Source organism: Notolepis coatsorum (genome assembly GCF_963971535.1).
Source record: "Notolepis coatsorum genome assembly, chromosome: 11".
Lineage (NCBI taxonomy): Eukaryota > Metazoa > Chordata > Actinopteri > Aulopiformes > Paralepididae > Notolepis > Notolepis coatsorum.
In genome coordinates this window covers 13,438,621-13,457,373 of record NC_140175.1, presented here as the reverse complement: position 1 = coordinate 13,457,373, position 18,753 = coordinate 13,438,621, and positions in this window count along the sequence as shown.

Here is an 18,753-nt window from a genome sequence, read left to right as displayed (position 1 = left end):
TCTTTTCTTCAAATCACAGCTTCTCCTTAATAATCAGCGTATCGACAAAATGTGACCGGTGAATATTCAGTTCAGTTCAATTCAGAGTTTTTATTTGCCACATGGAATAATACAATCATAGTTTCTTCATTAAAAAATCATAAATAGTCATTCCATGGACAAAAGGAGCAGGAAGAAGAATAAATCTTATAGTTACCTGCCCCTTATTCCTAAACTAACACGTATTTTCTTAATGGTCGGCGTATAACCTTATTTACACAAATAATCATTTATACCATTATAAAAGAAACACAATCCACAGTTAAACAAGAAACATTTAAATAATAATAATAATGATAAAGAATAAAGAAGAAAAGAAAGAGAAGAGAAAAAAAAAGAAAAGATCTCACTATTCAGATCACATTTTGATTTTCATACTGACTAAATATTTTTTTTTTATAAATTTTTTTGAATTGATAAACACTGTTACATCCCTTAAGCTCGCTATGGAGAGAATTACATAACTTTACACCAATAACTGAAGGACACATCTGTTTAAGTGTGGTACGTGCAAACTGATGTTTAAAATTGTATTTTCTCCTACTAAACTCACTTTCTAAATGAAAAAGATTTTGTAGTTTTTCTGGCAGTGTATTATTTCTTGCCCTAAACATAATTAACATTGTTTGAAACTTAACCATGTCTTCAAGTTTAATTATTCTAGATTTAATAAATAATATATTTGTGTGTTCTATTAATATTATGTAGCGGTTATGCTAATCACAGTGCAGCGGTGTCGCGTTGGACGTGTTTAATCACGATGTACAGTGATTACGGTGAGCCAAAACGTTTTTAATAAGTCTCTAAAAAGTTAACTAAAAGAAACTGTAAGAACTCATCTGATGAGGAGGAGACAGTTTCAAGGAAACCCAGCCCACGCTCCCGCTCTTGTTCTGGTGAGAGAGGAGTGCAAGGCACAGCGGAGATCACGCGGGGGGTTAGAGTGGGAGAAGATCTGTGAGACTGAATGAGTGCTGATTTCTCCATTTAAAGCCTCACCAACAACAAGGCGTGATTATATACCGTACGTTCACGTTGATTCAAATGTATCGTCATTATACATTTAGGTTTATAAAGGTTAAATACCAAGTACTACTTTACAGCATAAAGGAGGGAAATTACACACTCTGCCTTGTAGCGTTGACGTCAATGAAATAGGACAAAAAAAAACACCTATAGAAATAGCATAGAAAAAAATCTCAGTGAAGGTACATTTTATCGGCTGTTTATGGTATGGGATTATTTGATGGTAGTAAGTCATACTGGCCACCAGTGTAACTAGTAAGAGTAGGTAAGTAATTTGCACAGATATTGATATCTACAGATATGCAAAAAGGATTATATGCAGGTATGTACAGACAGCTGTGTTGTACTGGTTGTGAAATCAACTTGTGAAATTAAGCCTCATCTTTTCAATTTACCACATAGCGTTGCAATTGTTGAAAACAGCAGGATTCTCTTCATTTGGAGCCAGTGTAACCCCCCCCCCCCCCCCGCCACCCACGCATTTCTACTCAGGGAAGAGAACAGTGTCTTCAGTGTGACGGTTCTGTTATCACTGCTCGCGATTTGGCCAGACTAATTCATTTTCTGCACTGAATCATAACAAAATATATATTGCTAGATAAGAAAAGATAAGATATTTCTTTATTGATCCCATTGGGGCGTCATAGCAGCACAGGGGAGGGGAGAGGGGAGGTAATAGTAGAAAGACATAAATATAGGCAGTCAAATGTTATCTGAATGAAAAAATTTGAGAGAAAGTAAATAGTGTAAACAAAGGTGCAGATGAGGGTCTGTACGCCCTATCGGTTATATTATAATGTTTGAATTAGAATCTGAATATATACTATGAGTGAGAGTAAAAGTAAACAATATACACAAGGTGCAGTATACACAAGGTACCCTAACTCGCATGATATATGTCACAAAAGGTGATTAAGGTATTGTAAAATAAGATATGCCTTTACTGATCCCTTTGGGGAAATTCAGGTGTCATAGCAGCATGGGGGGAGGGGAGGCACAGGTATGGGCAGGGTAATAGCAGAAAGACAGTGGCTCGGGGGGTAGAGCAGTCGTCTGGAAGTCCAGAGGTCCTGTTTCGATTCCAAATGTTGCAAAGGAGCAGTTTTATTATACGTTATTACTCTCAATAAATATAGGCAATAAAGAATTAGAATTTAAATATATCGCTACTATATACTACCTTGTGTATACTATGCAGTATACACACAAGGTACCCTAACTGGCCTGATATACGCCATATGTTGTAATCCGTGCAGGTTTTGGTGGTTAAGAGTCAGGCACACTTAGTGGTCAGACGTTCCTAATCATTCTCGAGTAGATAGCACAGTTTGTCTGCAAAATAATTTGAAAAAGGATTGATGTGGAACTGTGTTTTGTAGGTATCATTAATGGTATTTTAGAGTTTATTTCCTGGAAAACGGTAAAAAAAATAAAGTTGAAGAGTTATCCTGCACATGGGGGCGTCTACTAATTTAGCATCCAACGAAATGCTTTCTAGAATGACATTTACAGCACATTGTAACTAAGCAGCACTTAGCCTCTTTAATAACTGAATTGAACAAATCTTTAATGTCAGCTTGCGTAGGCAGTGGCACATCGTGATTAAACACGTCGAACGTGACACCGCTGCACTGTGATTAGCATAACCGTTACATAATATTCACCGGTCACATTTAGTCAATACGCTGATTATTATGGAGACGCTGTAATTTGAAGGAAAGAAAAGTTTTAATATGACTGAAAAGTCTTTATTTTCTCCTCGTAGCCTAATAATCTAGTTTGTCTAATAATACTTATGCATCTATTTTTTTATGAAATTCTTGCTACGTTGCAGTCCATTGTTGAGTTAAATTATATATCGTCTTTATATCTGTATCACTGTACATATTATACTACAACTCCTTACATACATCTGATTAGCACGACACAGTAGTATTAATTTGTATATTTTGTACCCAGTTTAATCATCTGTACATTATATATTGCTGTTGCACTTTACTGTTACATTAACAATACATTTGAATGAAATCTAATTATACAAGTACTGCCTTGTTTTGTAGAGTTTTAGAGTGCAGACAGGCAGGATATGCCCCCATCCTTCCTAAAATAGCTTCAGTTGGTATCAGTGTTGTAGTCAAGTCACTAAATCTCGAGTCCGAGTCGAGTCCCCAGTGTTTGAGTCCGAGTCCAAGTCCGAGTCACCAAAGAAGAGCCTGAGTCGAGTCTGAGTCAAGTCCCCATTACCCTAGTCCGAGTCCAAGTCATCAAGGTTGAGTCCACTCCACTCTGGCAGTCAAAGAGCTGACATACAAATAAAAATAGGTCTACATTATAAACCTACAGGTCAGGTCTGGGCGCCTGCTCACCGAAAGGCAGGAAATGGTGAGGGCAGCGTGACCTCCCACGCATTACGCTTCACCAATGAGAGTCCTCGCTGCCAGGTGAAAAGAGAGTCACTGGCTGTCTCCACATGTGTCTGAGGAAGCATGTGGTGGACTTCAGGGTTCCCTTGTACCGACCAGTAGGAGGAACATGCGCACAACAACCAGGTAGGGGAGGGGGGGAATTGGCATAACGACTAAATTGGGATGGGGAGAAAAATGTATTTTCTCCCGTCCCAATTTAGTCGTTATGCCAATTCCCCCTCCCCTTCCTGGTCGTTGCGCGCATTTGCCCTCCACTTGCCGGTCTAGGGAGCGCTGAAGTCTATCACATCCTTCCTTCCTCTTTTCACCTGACAGCGAGGACTCTCACTGGGGAAGTGTAAGGCGTGGGAGGATCACACTACCTCCCCCAGTTCCCTCCCTCGCTGTGCAGGCGCCCTGACCGACCTGTAGGAGTCGCTGTTTACAATGACCAGGATACACCCCACCGGCTTCCCACCCGCTGACACTGCCAATTGTGTCAGTATGGACGACCGGCCAAGTCGGAGGCACCGCCGACAGCCGGATTCAATACCAGTGTCTCTGCGGTGGTAGACAGGCGCTTAGTCCGCTGCGCTGCCCGGCCGCCCTAGGGCTGATGTATTTTAAAGGTCCCATGCATTGCTATTCCTTGCACTATTTGGGCAACTTTACACAAGTCCTGTGAGTCTATGGAACCCATCTGTAAAGTTTTTTTCAAAAAAATTCATTGTTTTGTATTTCTAATGAAGTACTCAAAAGCATAATTTTTCTAGTTCAGGATTTCAGGCTGTTCTTGGATGGGCTCCGCCCATAAGCGCTTTGAGTGACAGTCACCCACAGTCTGCACTGGCACAGAGAGAGAGATAGAGGTCAGGTTGTGTGTAAAATGCGTGTGTTATGAGCGTGCTCCAGGAGAAGTCCCTCCACGCGCGGTCAGGTTGTGTGTAAAATGCGTTTGTTTCCCCGACAGAAGCTCCTCTCCCTCTCTATCTCTCTCTCTCTCCCTCTCTCTCGCTCACTTGTTCTCTGCCTCGCTTCACTTTGAGGAAGTGAAGGTATTTCCACTCGCTCTGCTGTTGAGGGGGCGGAGATATTCAAATCAGTATCTTATTCACGTCAGCAATACTGTCAAATCAGAACGGCTTAGTTGAGTGAGGGAAGATCTCGTGAACTCGAGACTAGACTGATGAGTCAATATGATAAGTAACGACACAGACCACATTGATATAATCCCCCATTGCTATAGGAAACAATGCTAAACACTGGAAAAGGCCATTTATAATGCATGGGACCTTTAAAAGTGTTGTGGTTTGTAACCGACCCCAATCGCACAACACAAGACAGGTATGATGGTTTGCCAAGAAACAGATATTTATTGAGAACAGGGAAAAAGGGCACTGTCCCTTTAAGGGAGAAAACACAAAACACTGGAATAACACAAGAGGGGAAGGTAAAGTGCCTTTAAGAGGCGGGCAGGAAAAGGGAACACTAAGGGAAGGTTAATGAACGCTAGGGGAAACATTAAAGGAACGCTAGGGGAAGGTTAAGGGAACAGAGGAACTAGAGACTAGGAGATGTCGGGACAAGGAGAGCTAGGGAACAGGAGAACTGGGGACTAGGAGAACTAGGGACAAGGAACTAGGTGGAACTAGAAGGGGAGGACTTGGGACCAGGAACTAGGTGGAACTAGAAAGGGGAGGACTAGGGACAGAGGGGACTGAGGCCCGCGGAGGCGGGCTGGGGACAGGGAGGACTGGGAGGACTGGTGGGAAAACATCTGGGCCGCTCTGCAGAACAGAGGAGAGGGTTAATATTCAAAGGGAACAAACAGAGCAGATGCAGAACAGTCCAAATAAACAAAGTAACAAAGTAATAATATCTTCGTGTGACAAACACACAGGGGGAGATGTAATGTCCAAAAGTACTATCTAAGTGAGAACAAAAAAGGAGGCATTACGCTGGGTGAGTGACTTAACAATCAAAACTCACCCAGGCGTATGCGTAATGGTACAGGAACAGCAGCGGGACGAGGGCAAGAGGCAATACGCTGGGTGAGTGACATCACAATCAAAACTCACCCAGGCGTATGCGTAATGGTACAGGAAACAGCAGCGGGACGGGGGCAAGAGGCATTACGCTGGGTGAGTGACATCACAATCAAAACTCACCCAGGCGTATGCGTAATGGTACAGGAAACGCAGCGGGACGGGGGCAAGAGGCATTACGCTGGGTGAGTGACATCACAATCAAAACTCACCCAGGCGTATGCGTAATGGTACAGGGACAGCAGCGGGGCGAGGGCATCGCCACCGGGTGGCTGGCTGTCCGAGCCGAGGAACAGAGTGCTGGAACAGCGGCGGTGGCGAGGGTGTCGTCCACCGGGTAGCCGACTGTCGGAGCCGAGGAACAGAGTGCTGGAACAGCGGCGGTGGCGAGGGTGTCGTCCACCGGGTAGCCGCTGTCGGAGCCGAGGAACAGAGTGCTGGAACAGCGGCGGTGGCGAAGGTGTCGTCCACCGGGTAGCCGCTGTCGGAGCCGAAGAACAGAGTGCTGGAACAGCGGCGGTGGCGAGGGTGTCGTCCACCGGGTAACCGCTGTCGGAGCCGAGGAACAGAGTGCTGGAACAGCGGCGGTGGCGAGGGTGTCGTCCACCGGGTAGCCGCTGTCGGAGCCGAGGAACAGAGTGGCGCGCCACACCTTGGTGTGCGCGTCGGAACCGAGAGACGCATCTGGTGCGTGTGCGTGGAGGAGTGTGCCAAGCACGAAGGTCTGGAAGATGCGCGTCGGCGCGCTGAGGTCTGGAGAGCGTGCCAAGCTCGAAGGTCTGGAAGATGCGCGTCTGCGCTGTCCTGGAGAGCGTGCCAAGCTCGAAGGTCTGGTAGATGCGCGTCTGCGCTGGTCTGGAGAGCGTGCCAAGCTCGAAGGTCTGGTAGATGCGCGTCTGCGCGCTGAGACGCTGTAATTTGAAGGAAAGAAAAGTTTTAATATGACTGAAAAGTCTTTATTTTCTCCTCGTAGCCTAATAATCTAGTTTGTCTAATAATACTTATGCATCTATTTTTTTATGAAATTCTTGCTACGTTGCAGTCCATTGTTGAGTTAAATTATATATCGTCTTTATATCTGTATCACTGTACATATTATACTACAACTCCTTACATACATCTGATTAGCACGACACAGTAGTATTAATTTGTATATTTTGTACCCAGTTTAATCATCTGTACATTATATATTGCTGTTGCACTTTACTGTTACATTAACAATACATTTGAATGAAATCTAATTATACAAGTACTGCCTTGTTTTGTAGAGTTTTAGAGTGCAGACAGGCAGGATATGCCCCCATCCTTCCTAAAATAGCTTCAGTTGGTATCAGTGTTGTAGTCAAGTCACTAAATCTCGAGTCCGAGTCGAGTCCCCAGTGTTTGAGTCCGAGTCCAAGTCCGAGTCACCAAAGAAGAGCCTGAGTCGAGTCTGAGTCAAGTCCCCATTACCCTAGTCCGAGTCCAAGTCATCAAGGTTGAGTCCACTCCACTCTGGCAGTCAAAGAGCTGACATACAAATAAAAATAGGTCTACATTATAAACCTACAGGTCAGGTCTGGGCGCCTGCTCACCGAAAGGCAGGAAATGGTGAGGGCAGCGTGACCTCCCACGCGTTACGCTTCACCAATGAGAGTCCTCGCTGCCAGGTGAAAAGAGAGTCACTGGCTGTCTCCACATGTGTCTGAGGAAGCATGTGGTGGACTTCAGGGTTCCCTTGTACCGACCAGTAGGAGGAACATGCGCACAACAACCAGGTAGGGGAGGGGGGGAATTGGCATAACGACTAAATTGGGATGGGGAGAAAAATGTATTTTCTCCCGTCCCAATTTAGTCGTTATGCCAATTCCCCCTCCCCTTCCTGGTCGTTGCGCGCATTTGCCCTCCACTTGCCGGTCTAGGGAGCGCTGAAGTCTATCACATCCTTCCTTCCTCTTTTCACCTGACAGCGAGGACTCTCACTGGGGAAGTGTAAGGCGTGGGAGGATCACACTACCTCCCCCAGTTCCCTCCCTCGCTGTGCAGGCGCCCTGACCGACCTGTAGGAGTCGCTGTTTACAATGACCAGGATACACCCCACCGGCTTCCCACCCGCTGACACTGCCAATTGTGTCAGTATGGACGACCGGCCAAGTCGGAGGCACCGCCGACAGCCGGATTCAATACCAGTGTCTCTGCGGTGGTAGACAGGCGCTTAGTCCGCTGCGCTGCCCGGCCGCCCTAGGGCTGATGTATTTTAAAGGTCCCATGCATTGCTATTCCTTGCACTATTTGGGCAACTTTACACAAGTCCTGTGAGTCTATGGAACCCATCTGTAAAGTTTTTTTCAAAAAAATTCATTGTTTTGTATTTCTAATGAAGTACTCAAAAGCATAATTTTTCTAGTTCAGGATTTCAGGCTGTTCTTGGATGGGCTCCGCCCATAAGCGCTTTGAGTGACAGTCACCCACAGTCTGCACTGGCACAGAGAGAGAGATAGAGGTCAGGTTGTGTGTAAAATGCGTGTGTTATGAGCGTGCTCCAGGAGAAGTCCCTCCACGCGCGGTCAGGTTGTGTGTAAAATGCGTTTGTTTCCCCGACAGAAGCTCCTCTCCCTCTCTATCTCTCTCTCTCTCCCTCTCTCTCGCTCACTTGTTCTCTGCCTCGCTTCACTTTGAGGAAGTGAAGGTATTTCCACTCGCTCTGCTGTTGAGGGGGTGGAGATATTCAAATCAGTATCTTATTCACGTCAGCAATACTGTCAAATCAGAACGGCTTAGTTGAGTGAGGGAAGATCTCGTGAACTCGAGACTAGACTGATGAGTCAATATGATAAGTAACGACACAGACCACATTGATATAATCCCCCATTGCTATAGGAAACAATGCTAAACACTGGAAAAGGCCATTTATAATGCATGGGACCTTTAAAAGTGTTGTGGTTTGTAACCGACCCCAATCGCACAACACAAGACAGGTATGATGGTTTGCCAAGAAACAGATATTTATTGAGAACAGGGAAAAAGGGCACTGTCCCTTTAAGGGAGAAAACACAAAACACTGGAATAACACAAGAGGGGAAGGTAAAGTGCCTTTAAGAGGCGGGCAGGAAAAGGGAACACTAAGGGAAGGTTAATGAACGCTAGGGGAAACATTAAAGGAACGCTAGGGGAAGGTTAAGGGAACAGAGGAACTAGAGACTAGGAGATGTCGGGACAAGGAGAGCTAGGGAACAGGAGAACTGGGGACTAGGAGAACTAGGGACAAGGAACTAGGTGGAACTAGAAGGGGAGGACTTGGGACCAGGAACTAGGTGGAACTAGAAAGGGGAGGACTAGGGACAGAGGGGACTGAGGCCCGCGGAGGCGGGCTGGGGACAGGGAGGACTGGGAGGACTGGTGGGAAAACATCTGGGCCGCTCTGCAGAACAGAGGAGAGGGTTAATATTCAAAGGGAACAAACAGAGCAGATGCAGAACAGTCCAAATAAACAAAGTAACAAAGTAATAATATCTTCGTGTGACAAACACACAGGGGGAGATGTACTGTCCAAAAGTACTATCTAAGTGAGAACAAAAAAGGAGGCATTACGCTGGGTGAGTGACTTAACAATCAAAACTCACCCAGGCGTATGCGTAATGGTACAGGAACAGCAGCGGGACGAGGGCAAGAGGCAATACGCTGGGTGAGTGACATCACAATCAAAACTCACCCAGGCGTATGCGTAATGGTACAGGAAACAGCAGCGGGACGGGGGCAAGAGGCATTACGCTGGGTGAGTGACATCACAATCAAAACTCACCCAGGCGTATGCGTAATGGTACAGGAAACGCAGCGGGACGGGGGCAAGAGGCATTACGCTGGGTGAGTGACATCACAATCAAAACTCACCCAGGCGTATGCGTAATGGTACAGGGACAGCAGCGGGGCGAGGGCATCGCCACCGGGTGGCTGGCTGTCCGAGCCGAGGAACAGAGTGCTGGAACAGCGGCGGTGGCGAGGGTGTCGTCCACCGGGTAGCCGACTGTCGGAGCCGAGGAACAGAGTGCTGGAACAGCGGCGGTGGCGAGGGTGTCGTCCACCGGGTAGCCGCTGTCGGAGCCGAGGAACAGAGTGCTGGAACAGCGGCGGTGGCGAAGGTGTCGTCCACCGGGTAGCCGCTGTCGGAGCCGAAGAACAGAGTGCTGGAACAGCGGCGGTGGCGAGGGTGTCGTCCACCGGGTAACCGCTGTCGGAGCCGAGGAACAGAGTGCTGGAACAGCGGCGGTGGCGAGGGTGTCGTCCACCGGGTAGCCGCTGTCGGAGCCGAGGAACAGAGTGGCGCGCCACACCTTGGTGTGCGCGTCGGAACCGAGAGACGCATCTGGTGCGTGTGCGTGGAGGAGTGTGCCAAGCACGAAGGTCTGGAAGATGCGCGTCGGCGCGCTGAGGTCTGGAGAGCGTGCCAAGCTCGAAGGTCTGGAAGATGCGCGTCTGCGCTGGTCTGGAGAGCGTGCCAAGCTCGAAGGTCTGGTAGATGCGCGTCTGCGCTGGTCTGGAGAGCGTGCCAAGCTCGAAGGTCTGGTAGATGCGCGTCTGCGCGCTGAGGTCTGGAGAGCGTGCCAAGCTCGAGGGTCTGGAAGATGCGCGTTGCGCGCTGGTCTGGAGAGCGTGCCAAGCTCGAGCGTCCTTGGAAGATGCGCGTTGCGCGCTGAGGACTGGAGAGCGTCTGCGCTGGTCTGGATGTGCGTCAGGACGAACAGCTGCGCGGGGGTCTGCAGTGGAACGCTGGGGTGCCTCCCGTGGAAGTACAGGGAGCGCAGACCAGTCTCCCCCACAGGCAACGGCGACAGCTGGCGAAGGCTGGAGCAAACATCTCGACGCCGGAGAATGGAACAGCATAGGCAGACAGAGGATCTCCCGAAAGAGTCTAGATGTTTAGAGAATATGACTCGGCAAGTATACAACACGACCCCACGCCGAAACGAGGGGAAGCGCCCTGGTATTTAAAGCCCACAGGGGAACTAATTAGCCTGCCACCACAGGTGCGAGAGGTAATTGATAATCGAACAGGTGTGGCCACTGAGAGTAAAGAACGAGAGGGTGGGGGCTAGAGAGAGTGAGTAGGGAATTCCTAACAGTAGGCTTAAAGAAGACAGAGAAAGTTGGTGAGCAGCGGGCAAAACCTCACAAAAAGAGTGTATCTATAATTATTATTATAATTATTCGTATTATTATCCCCCAGCCACATTTGTGTATTCAAATTTTTTTGGGGAATTAACTGATAGAAAATGTTTTGAAAATTTATCGAATCTAAACAAATCGAATCGTGGTCAAATTAAGAGATTTCATGATGCATTGAATCAAATCAAATCAAATCAAATGTATTTGTAAGGCCCAACAACACACGTTAATGTCCCCATGGGCCGTACACGTCTTCTTTAAACAAGTCAAGAAGAAACATCACAATAAGTCAAGAACAAAACAAGAACACCATTAGGTCCAAAAGAATTTAAAATAAATGCAAAATAAATAAATGCAACACTCCCAGACATACCCCACGCGAAGGTAAGGAAAAACTCACTAAAACCTAGCAATAGGAAAAAATGCACGACAGGCAATGTGGAGGAGAGAAACCTTAGAAGGGCCGTTCAAGGGGGGATCTCCCTTCTTAGATGTCGGTGATAGTAGTGTTGCAGACGGACAGTTGGTAAGCATGCACTCAAGTGTGTAGTGAAACACAGATAAGTGCATGCAATAGCAACTGAACATTTTGAAAAATTAAAGATAGAGCTGATAGTGATAGCAACTGAACATTTTGAAAGATTAAAGATAGAGCTGATAGCGGATCTATTTGAGGCACAGGGGCGGCGCAAAGAGGGTTGCGTCCTCCCGGTCTTGATCACGGGACGTTCAACACTCCGGTCAACACTCCGGGACAGCAATTCACAGGGAGACGTGATTGTGATGGGCGGACATAGCAATAGATACAAGTGGTAAGCATATATGTGGATAGAATAGATATATGAAGTGAGCATATTATGTGAATAGAATAGAAGTACTTAACCCAGCAATGAAACCACGTTGACAGACCACAAACCATGTTGACAGACCACGGACAGAAGACAGTAAGAAGCTGATCCATGGCCTCGGTGATACACGTAGCACAGCTGGTTAGTGCTCAGCTGGTTAGTGTACACTACAGTCAACCATCACCTGCTAACGGGTCTGACCCTTTAGCTCAGCTGGTTAGTGTAAACTACAGTCAATCAGCACCTGCTAACAGCTCTGACCCTTTAGCTCAGCTGGTTAGTGTAAACTACAGTCAACCAGCACCTGCTAACGGGTCTGACCCTTTAGCTCGGCTGGTTAGTGTAAACTACAGTCAACCAGCACCTGCTAACGGGTCTGACCCTTTAGCTCGGCTGGTTAGTGTAAACTACAGTCAACCAGCACCTGCTAACGGGTCTGACCCTTTAGCTCGGCTGGTTAGTGTGGCCGCCTGTGGATCCTATGGACCCAGGTTCTAATCCACACAATTACATTCTCATAAATAATATGTTTTTATTTTTTTTATTCCCAAAGGCACAGGTTGCGGCAGATATTAGGCGGATACACTGGACGTCTTTTTGAAAACCTGTCTTCACACACAGGCCCCTGCTCCTGCTCTGGCCACGCGACGACTCTCAGCTGAATTCTTACACTCTGCGTTTAACGACCCGTTAAAAACAGTCCATTTATTCATGATCGGTGGCACATTTTCTACAGTTGTACTTGTGTATAAGATAATTAGACAAACCTTTATTCGTCCACGGAGGGACATTCGGGTGTCATGGCAGCAACGGCGAGGGCAATGAAGAGAGAGAGGAGAGGCGTGCAGGTGGGATCCAGAGAAAAACAGATAATAAGAAGAATAAATAAAAATAAGACAGCCTCGGTAATAAGGCAGGAGCTTATTTTTAGACTCGCAACATAACACGATAGCCCAAATGGGTTGTCTCTCCGATAATTGGACGGGATTTGAGAATTATCAAACCCACTGAAGTAAGTCAATTTACGATTGGTAGGACCCACCTAGTGTGTGCTTGAAAGTGCCGTGCTTCCACAGTGAATGAAGAAAACACTCTCTTGAAGACATCGAGCTCCCTTTTCGCCTCCTCTTGATGGAAGAGTAATTACCTCATCATCACAGACATCCGTCCTTAAAGTTGACGACGGCGCTTCGTTCGGATTCGCGGAGGCGGTCGCAATGCAAGATGTTTTTTGTTGTTGTAGTTGTGGCGCTTAATGTATGCATTTATTTATATCTTCATGCTATGACAGGCGGCCCTCTAGCTCATGGAATGAACTCCAACAGTCCTTAAAGCTTGAGATTCTCCCCTCTGTTGCAGAGTTTAAAACCTTGATCTCCAACCTTTGTCAATCAAGTTGTACGTGTTTTAATTGATTTGTTATCCTTGCTTTTTGCCTCGTCTTGTTGTCTTATGGTTATGATTTTATATGCTTTTATTGATTTATTTTGCTCATTTCTGTACTTGACGTGACCGTAAATGAGGGAAATCTCAGTCGCCTTTTGAGTTTAAGGCGAGACACTGCAGGTGAATAGTCAAATATACTTTTTTTGTTGATTTTGAGATTTTGTTATATTTTGCTTCCTAAACATGTCTTCTATGAAACTAGTGACAATAAAACGTCAATAACACACATTTAGTTGTTTATTTTACATCATTTTGCCTTATTGCATCCATAAATGTGCACATATTTAATGGGGAAGTGCCTCATTTGCATATATAAACATAAATTTCAGAAAACTTGCAATATATTTTTTCTTAGTTTATATGTACATAACAAATTGGGAAAGTTTCATAGTGATATCTATTCAAATATTTTTTGCCTATTAGGGGGTACTACACTGTACTACACTGTTTGTAGCCTGTGTGTAGTTCTGTTCATTTCAATAACATCATTATTATTATTATTTAGTTATCAGGCATGTGTTTAGGTTGTCTATTACTAATGGTTTGATTAGGTATTGTGTTTGTAAATATCTGTTTAAAAAAAAAGTATGGCATTTTACAATACAGAACTTTGAAGACGTTTTCCCAAAAATGAGTTTTAAGAGTTTTTCCTCATACTCTAAGCCAGAAATCTCCACTTCAGTAGCACTCACATACACCAAACCTTCCAGTTCTATTCATATCTATGTTCTGAAGGTATTTACAGAAGGGTTTGTTGATATCGCATTCATACCCTGATTTATATCACATTTTATTCCTAAAAACATGGCGAAATATGGAATTTTACCATAAAAATGGACTGAATGGAGTATTTTCTGATTTATGGAGTGATAAAAAGAGATATCCAAAATCCCCTCTGTAATAACCTTTGGCTCTAATATGTCAACAAAATGAAACTATAATTTTGAAAATGGCTTTATCCAATGTTCAGATTTCTGTCCTGGAATTATATGCAAATTAGTGCATATTTAAGTAGATCATGCCTCATTTGCATATTTAAACATACAATTTCAGAAAACTTGTAATACAAAAAAGTCTTGTCTTAATATAAGTAATCAACTGGGGAAGTTTCATTGTGATATCTATTAGTTAATTTTTTTACCCTATTCACCTGCAGTGTCTCCCCTTAAATGAATTAAATTAAAATGTATTTCTGATCTGACAGCTCAGAAGGTATAGCGGCTCACTTAGCCGAGCGGTGTCCCGAAGCCACGCCCCCTCTCGCTCCACAGGGGGGGGGGGGGGGGGCGGTTGCAGGGAGCCGTCACCATGACAGCCGTCATAAACGCTTTCACTGCGAGTTGCTGCGATGTGACTTGTTCCTCCCCATGGCACCTATATTTATTAAGGGGCAGGCTTCCATCGTTCATCACATCGGGGGGGCGCGGGGGCGTCGAGTTCTCCCGAGAATATTTAGCGCTATATATTCCTGTTCCATTTTCATTCACAGATCCACGTTTCCTGTCACACAGACGGAAAAAAAAAAAACACTTTCAATGTGTTTTTTTTTTATGATGTGACTAATATCCTGCTGGGTCTGCCATCTTGAAGAGACTTGTTGACATAAATCACAGGGCAGGGTACAAGTAATAATTAGAGGGTACACTGTAAAAAATAAATGTTTTTTTCACTGTATTATTTTACAGGTTACTTTTGTTTTTCTACTTTAAGTGTAAATGCCATAAAAATACAGTCAATTACCTTTTATCAAAATATGAACCATTAAATAAAGGTTGTAATCTGTAAATGTATTTGATTTGACTGTCATTTGACAGTAAGTATTTGGCAACCATTGATGCCAGACATTTACCGTTTTCTTGCAGCTTTTTTTCTTACAGTGTAGCCTACATTCCCACGTCAATCCACAGAGTAAACATAAGTTGCTATATTAGCGCCCTGACATATAAAAAAAAAAAAAAAAACACGGACGTCGATATCTAGAGGACGACCTGCGGACACCTTTTACTTTCTAATTCAGTCCCGTTGTTGCTCTCAGCGGGTCCCACGGGCTCAAGGCCGCCGTCCCACAGATGTTCAAAGCGGTTATTTCTCCCTGTAGAAAAAAATTGCAAGGTACTTAACCTCACCTGACACGCTGACCCGTGACGGCCACCTTGGGAAATGAAGCGTTGGATTTTTTTTATTGAATGGGTTTCGGTGTCGGAGAAGGTCGGATGGCGGCGGTAGTGATTTACATGGAGCGCTAACGCAGACGGGTAACCCCCGCGGCTTTTGTTGTCAAGCGGCCCCCCGCCCTCGTACTGTATAGGCTCGATCCGCGTTCCAAATGTCAATGGGATTCTGGGTAACCCCCCCCCCCGCCCCCCCCCCCCCCCCCCCCTTACACTCGATTTCAACCTAGGAATCCACGTTATTTCAGTACATGTCAATAGCGGTAAATAACTCGGCGCATGGCTAATGAGTAGGGCATAGTGCAATGTTCCCTTAGACAGGATTCGTGAACTCTGAACTCTGTTGCCTATACTCTAATTTATACCTATACTGCCTTCACTGTCTACAACTGCCCTACACTGTAATCACAACTACCTGCCTTAAACTATAGTCTACCGATATAACTGTATGATTGCATGTACAATAATGCTGTATATACCGTATATACTAGGGCTGTCCCCGACTAAGGATTTGGATGGTCGACTATGATTGGCCAAAAAAGTATACTTTTTTTAATTAAAAAAAATATATTAAATTTTATTTTATTTTATCATTCCATTTGGGCTGTGGGGGGTGCTTAATGTCTGAAGGAGTCGACTGAAGGCTTCTTGTCCTCTGCAAAAGCATGCAATTGGTCCACTGATGGATACATCTTGATATTTGTCTAGTCTAGTGTGTTCATTAGATGGTGAAATCCTCTTTCAGTGCCTCTGTGCCTGTTTTCGTAGGCAGTTAGCCTCTGGTATGCGTGCCATTAGCGCTTTTCTTTTGGAAAGAATGATAAAAGAATATATATATATATTATAAATATTTTTTTATTTTTATTTTTATATTCGACTAATAGGTTGGCCAGTCGACTACGGCTCCTTTCGACCAATTAGTCGACTAATCGACTAATAGGGGTCAGCCCTAGTATATACATAATATATATGTACTGTATATATATTTACCTACATCTAATAATAAAATAATAACACATTATATTTGGTGGCGCCTTTCATGACACCCAAGGTCACCTTACAGATCATAAAGAAAAAAGAATACAGCAAAAGGCAGTTAAAGGTCGAGGTTAAAAACAAAACAAACAAACAGGAAGTATAAAACAGTGAAGTTAAAATAACAAAACAAACAAACAGGAAGTATAAAACAGTGAAAGTTAAAATAACAAAACAAACAAACAGCAGGGGGTATAGGACAGTGATACAGGTTATTATAATGAATATGCGAGTTTGAACAGTCTGAATATATCTGCGTATCTGTCTGAATATACCTGCATATTATAATACTTTTTATATACCTGCATAAACATCTGTCTAAATATACCTGCTGCAAAAAAAACATTTTACATGTAGATACTATATATCTGTACATATCCCTTACCTCTACTCTTAGTTATACCACTTACTACAGTACCATAGTGTCTTTATACCTGTATCACTGTACATAATAATACTATAACACTGTACATACATCTGATTAGTCTATTACCCAGTAGTACTCATCTTTATATATTGTTTAATCCCCTGTACATTGTATATTACTAATGCACTTTACTGTTACTGTTACTGCACTCTTATTTCCGTTGTACAGTACTTGTGCTGCATAATGACACTATATTTGAAATATAATCTAATCTTAGTAGTAGCCTCATTAACCTTTACATTCTCCCAGACTATTTGAGTCTGTGTCATCAAAAGCTATATGAAGCAGGTTACAAGGTATAGGTACAGTATAAGCCTTATATTGCCCGGTAGCAAAAATCAATAAAAACTAGGGATGTCCGATATTATCGGCCGACCGATATTATCGGCCGATATCGGCAGTAAAATGTGATATCGGAAAATATCGGTATCGGTTTAAAAAAAAACAAAAACAATAACAATATTTGTTATATATATATCCAGTGAAATGATTAGTTACCTGAAATTATTCAGTTTTTTGGGGGGGGAAACCCTGCATATATCGGTATCGGTTGATATCGGTTGATATCGGTATCGGAAATTAAGAGTTGGACAATATCGGAATATCGGTATCGGTAAAAAAGCCAATATCGAGCATCCCTAATAAAAACCTACAAAAACATAACTTGTCCGAAAGGACAAGTATAACATTTAAAATGCCATACTGTTATGGTATAAAATATTGGTATCAAATGACATTGTGTGTCAATTACCTACAAATAGTTAATCTCATTTGTGTCCATTAGCCGATAAACGTGTTTGTTCCCAGATAGAAAATGTCTTCCGTTCAACCACAATCCGAAAATCATCCAAAATCATCCGATTGGCGACTTATATAACTCAGCAAAATAAGGTATAGAGAAAAAATATATCGTTTGGTATCGGTATATTTAAGCATTACATCACGCGCAGGAGTGGTTTGTGACCAATAAACCATGCCTAGGGGTGGTCGTTAGGCCCGAGGCGATCAACATATCCATTTGTTGTCCGCGATCTTGTTTTCTCCCGGAGTGAGCCGGGGAGTGATATGTGATTCGGTTGTGGGCGGGTCCTGAGCCCAGGACCGTGGATTGTTGCCAATAAAGACGTGTAAATGGCCAATCAGAATCGAGAAATTTGCATGCCGTTGTATAAAGGCTGCTATCGAATCCCAGGTATCTTCGCATGCATGGTATCATAAATATTCAAAAGATAACCAGCCCTATACGATACGGGACGGACGGGTTGCGTGTATGCCTTCGGCGACGGAACTGCATTTCCGCGTTCGAGTTTTGCGCTCTGATTGGCCAGGTCATGTGACATGTGCGCCAATCGTGGGACAGCAAGTTCTGCGCCTATTTCCGGGTCTAACAGCCTGCAAACTACCTGGCGTTCTATCGCCATGCTCTAAGACAAACTCCAACCTTAACCAACTTCGAACGAGTGCCTAAGCTTAACCGTCGGAATCAGGGCAGGCGTTCTATCGCCATGCTCTAAGACAAACTCTAACCTTAACCAAATTCGAAAGAGCGCCTAAGCTTAACCAGTGTAGAAACTTGCGGTCCCACGATTGGGCGTACATGTCACATGACCAGATATGACCTGGCCAATCAGAGACGCGGAAATGCAGTTATGTTGTAGAAGGCATTCAGGCGGACGGGTTGGCTAACCCAAGCAATTGGCAAAAATACTCAAGTTTTATAGTTTATAGTTTGAAATGACATCCTCTTGAGTCTAGAGAACAGCCAGTCAACGACTTCAACATCGCTCTATATTACAAACCCTCCTGCTATAGAGCCGCGTCCAGAGCACCGGTCTGTAGTGGAAACGTATAGCTATATACCTATACACCATTTTCCTCCATCTTCATGCAAATGTGTCGCAGTCTTTCAATCTCTCACTTTCTAATTTATCAGTAGCTCCGCGGGGGGGTGGACAAGAGGTGCATCTCTCCCCCCCCCCCTCTCTCTCTCTCTCTCCCTCCCTCTCTCTCTCCTCCCTCCCCATTTCACTCTCTCTCCCTCTCTCTCCTCCCTCCCTCTTTCACTATCTCTCTGTCTCTCTCTCACTCTCTCACTCTCTCCCTAGCTCCCTCAGTCCCTCTCTCTCTCCCCTCTCTCTCTCCTCCCTCCCCATTTCACTCTCGCTCCTC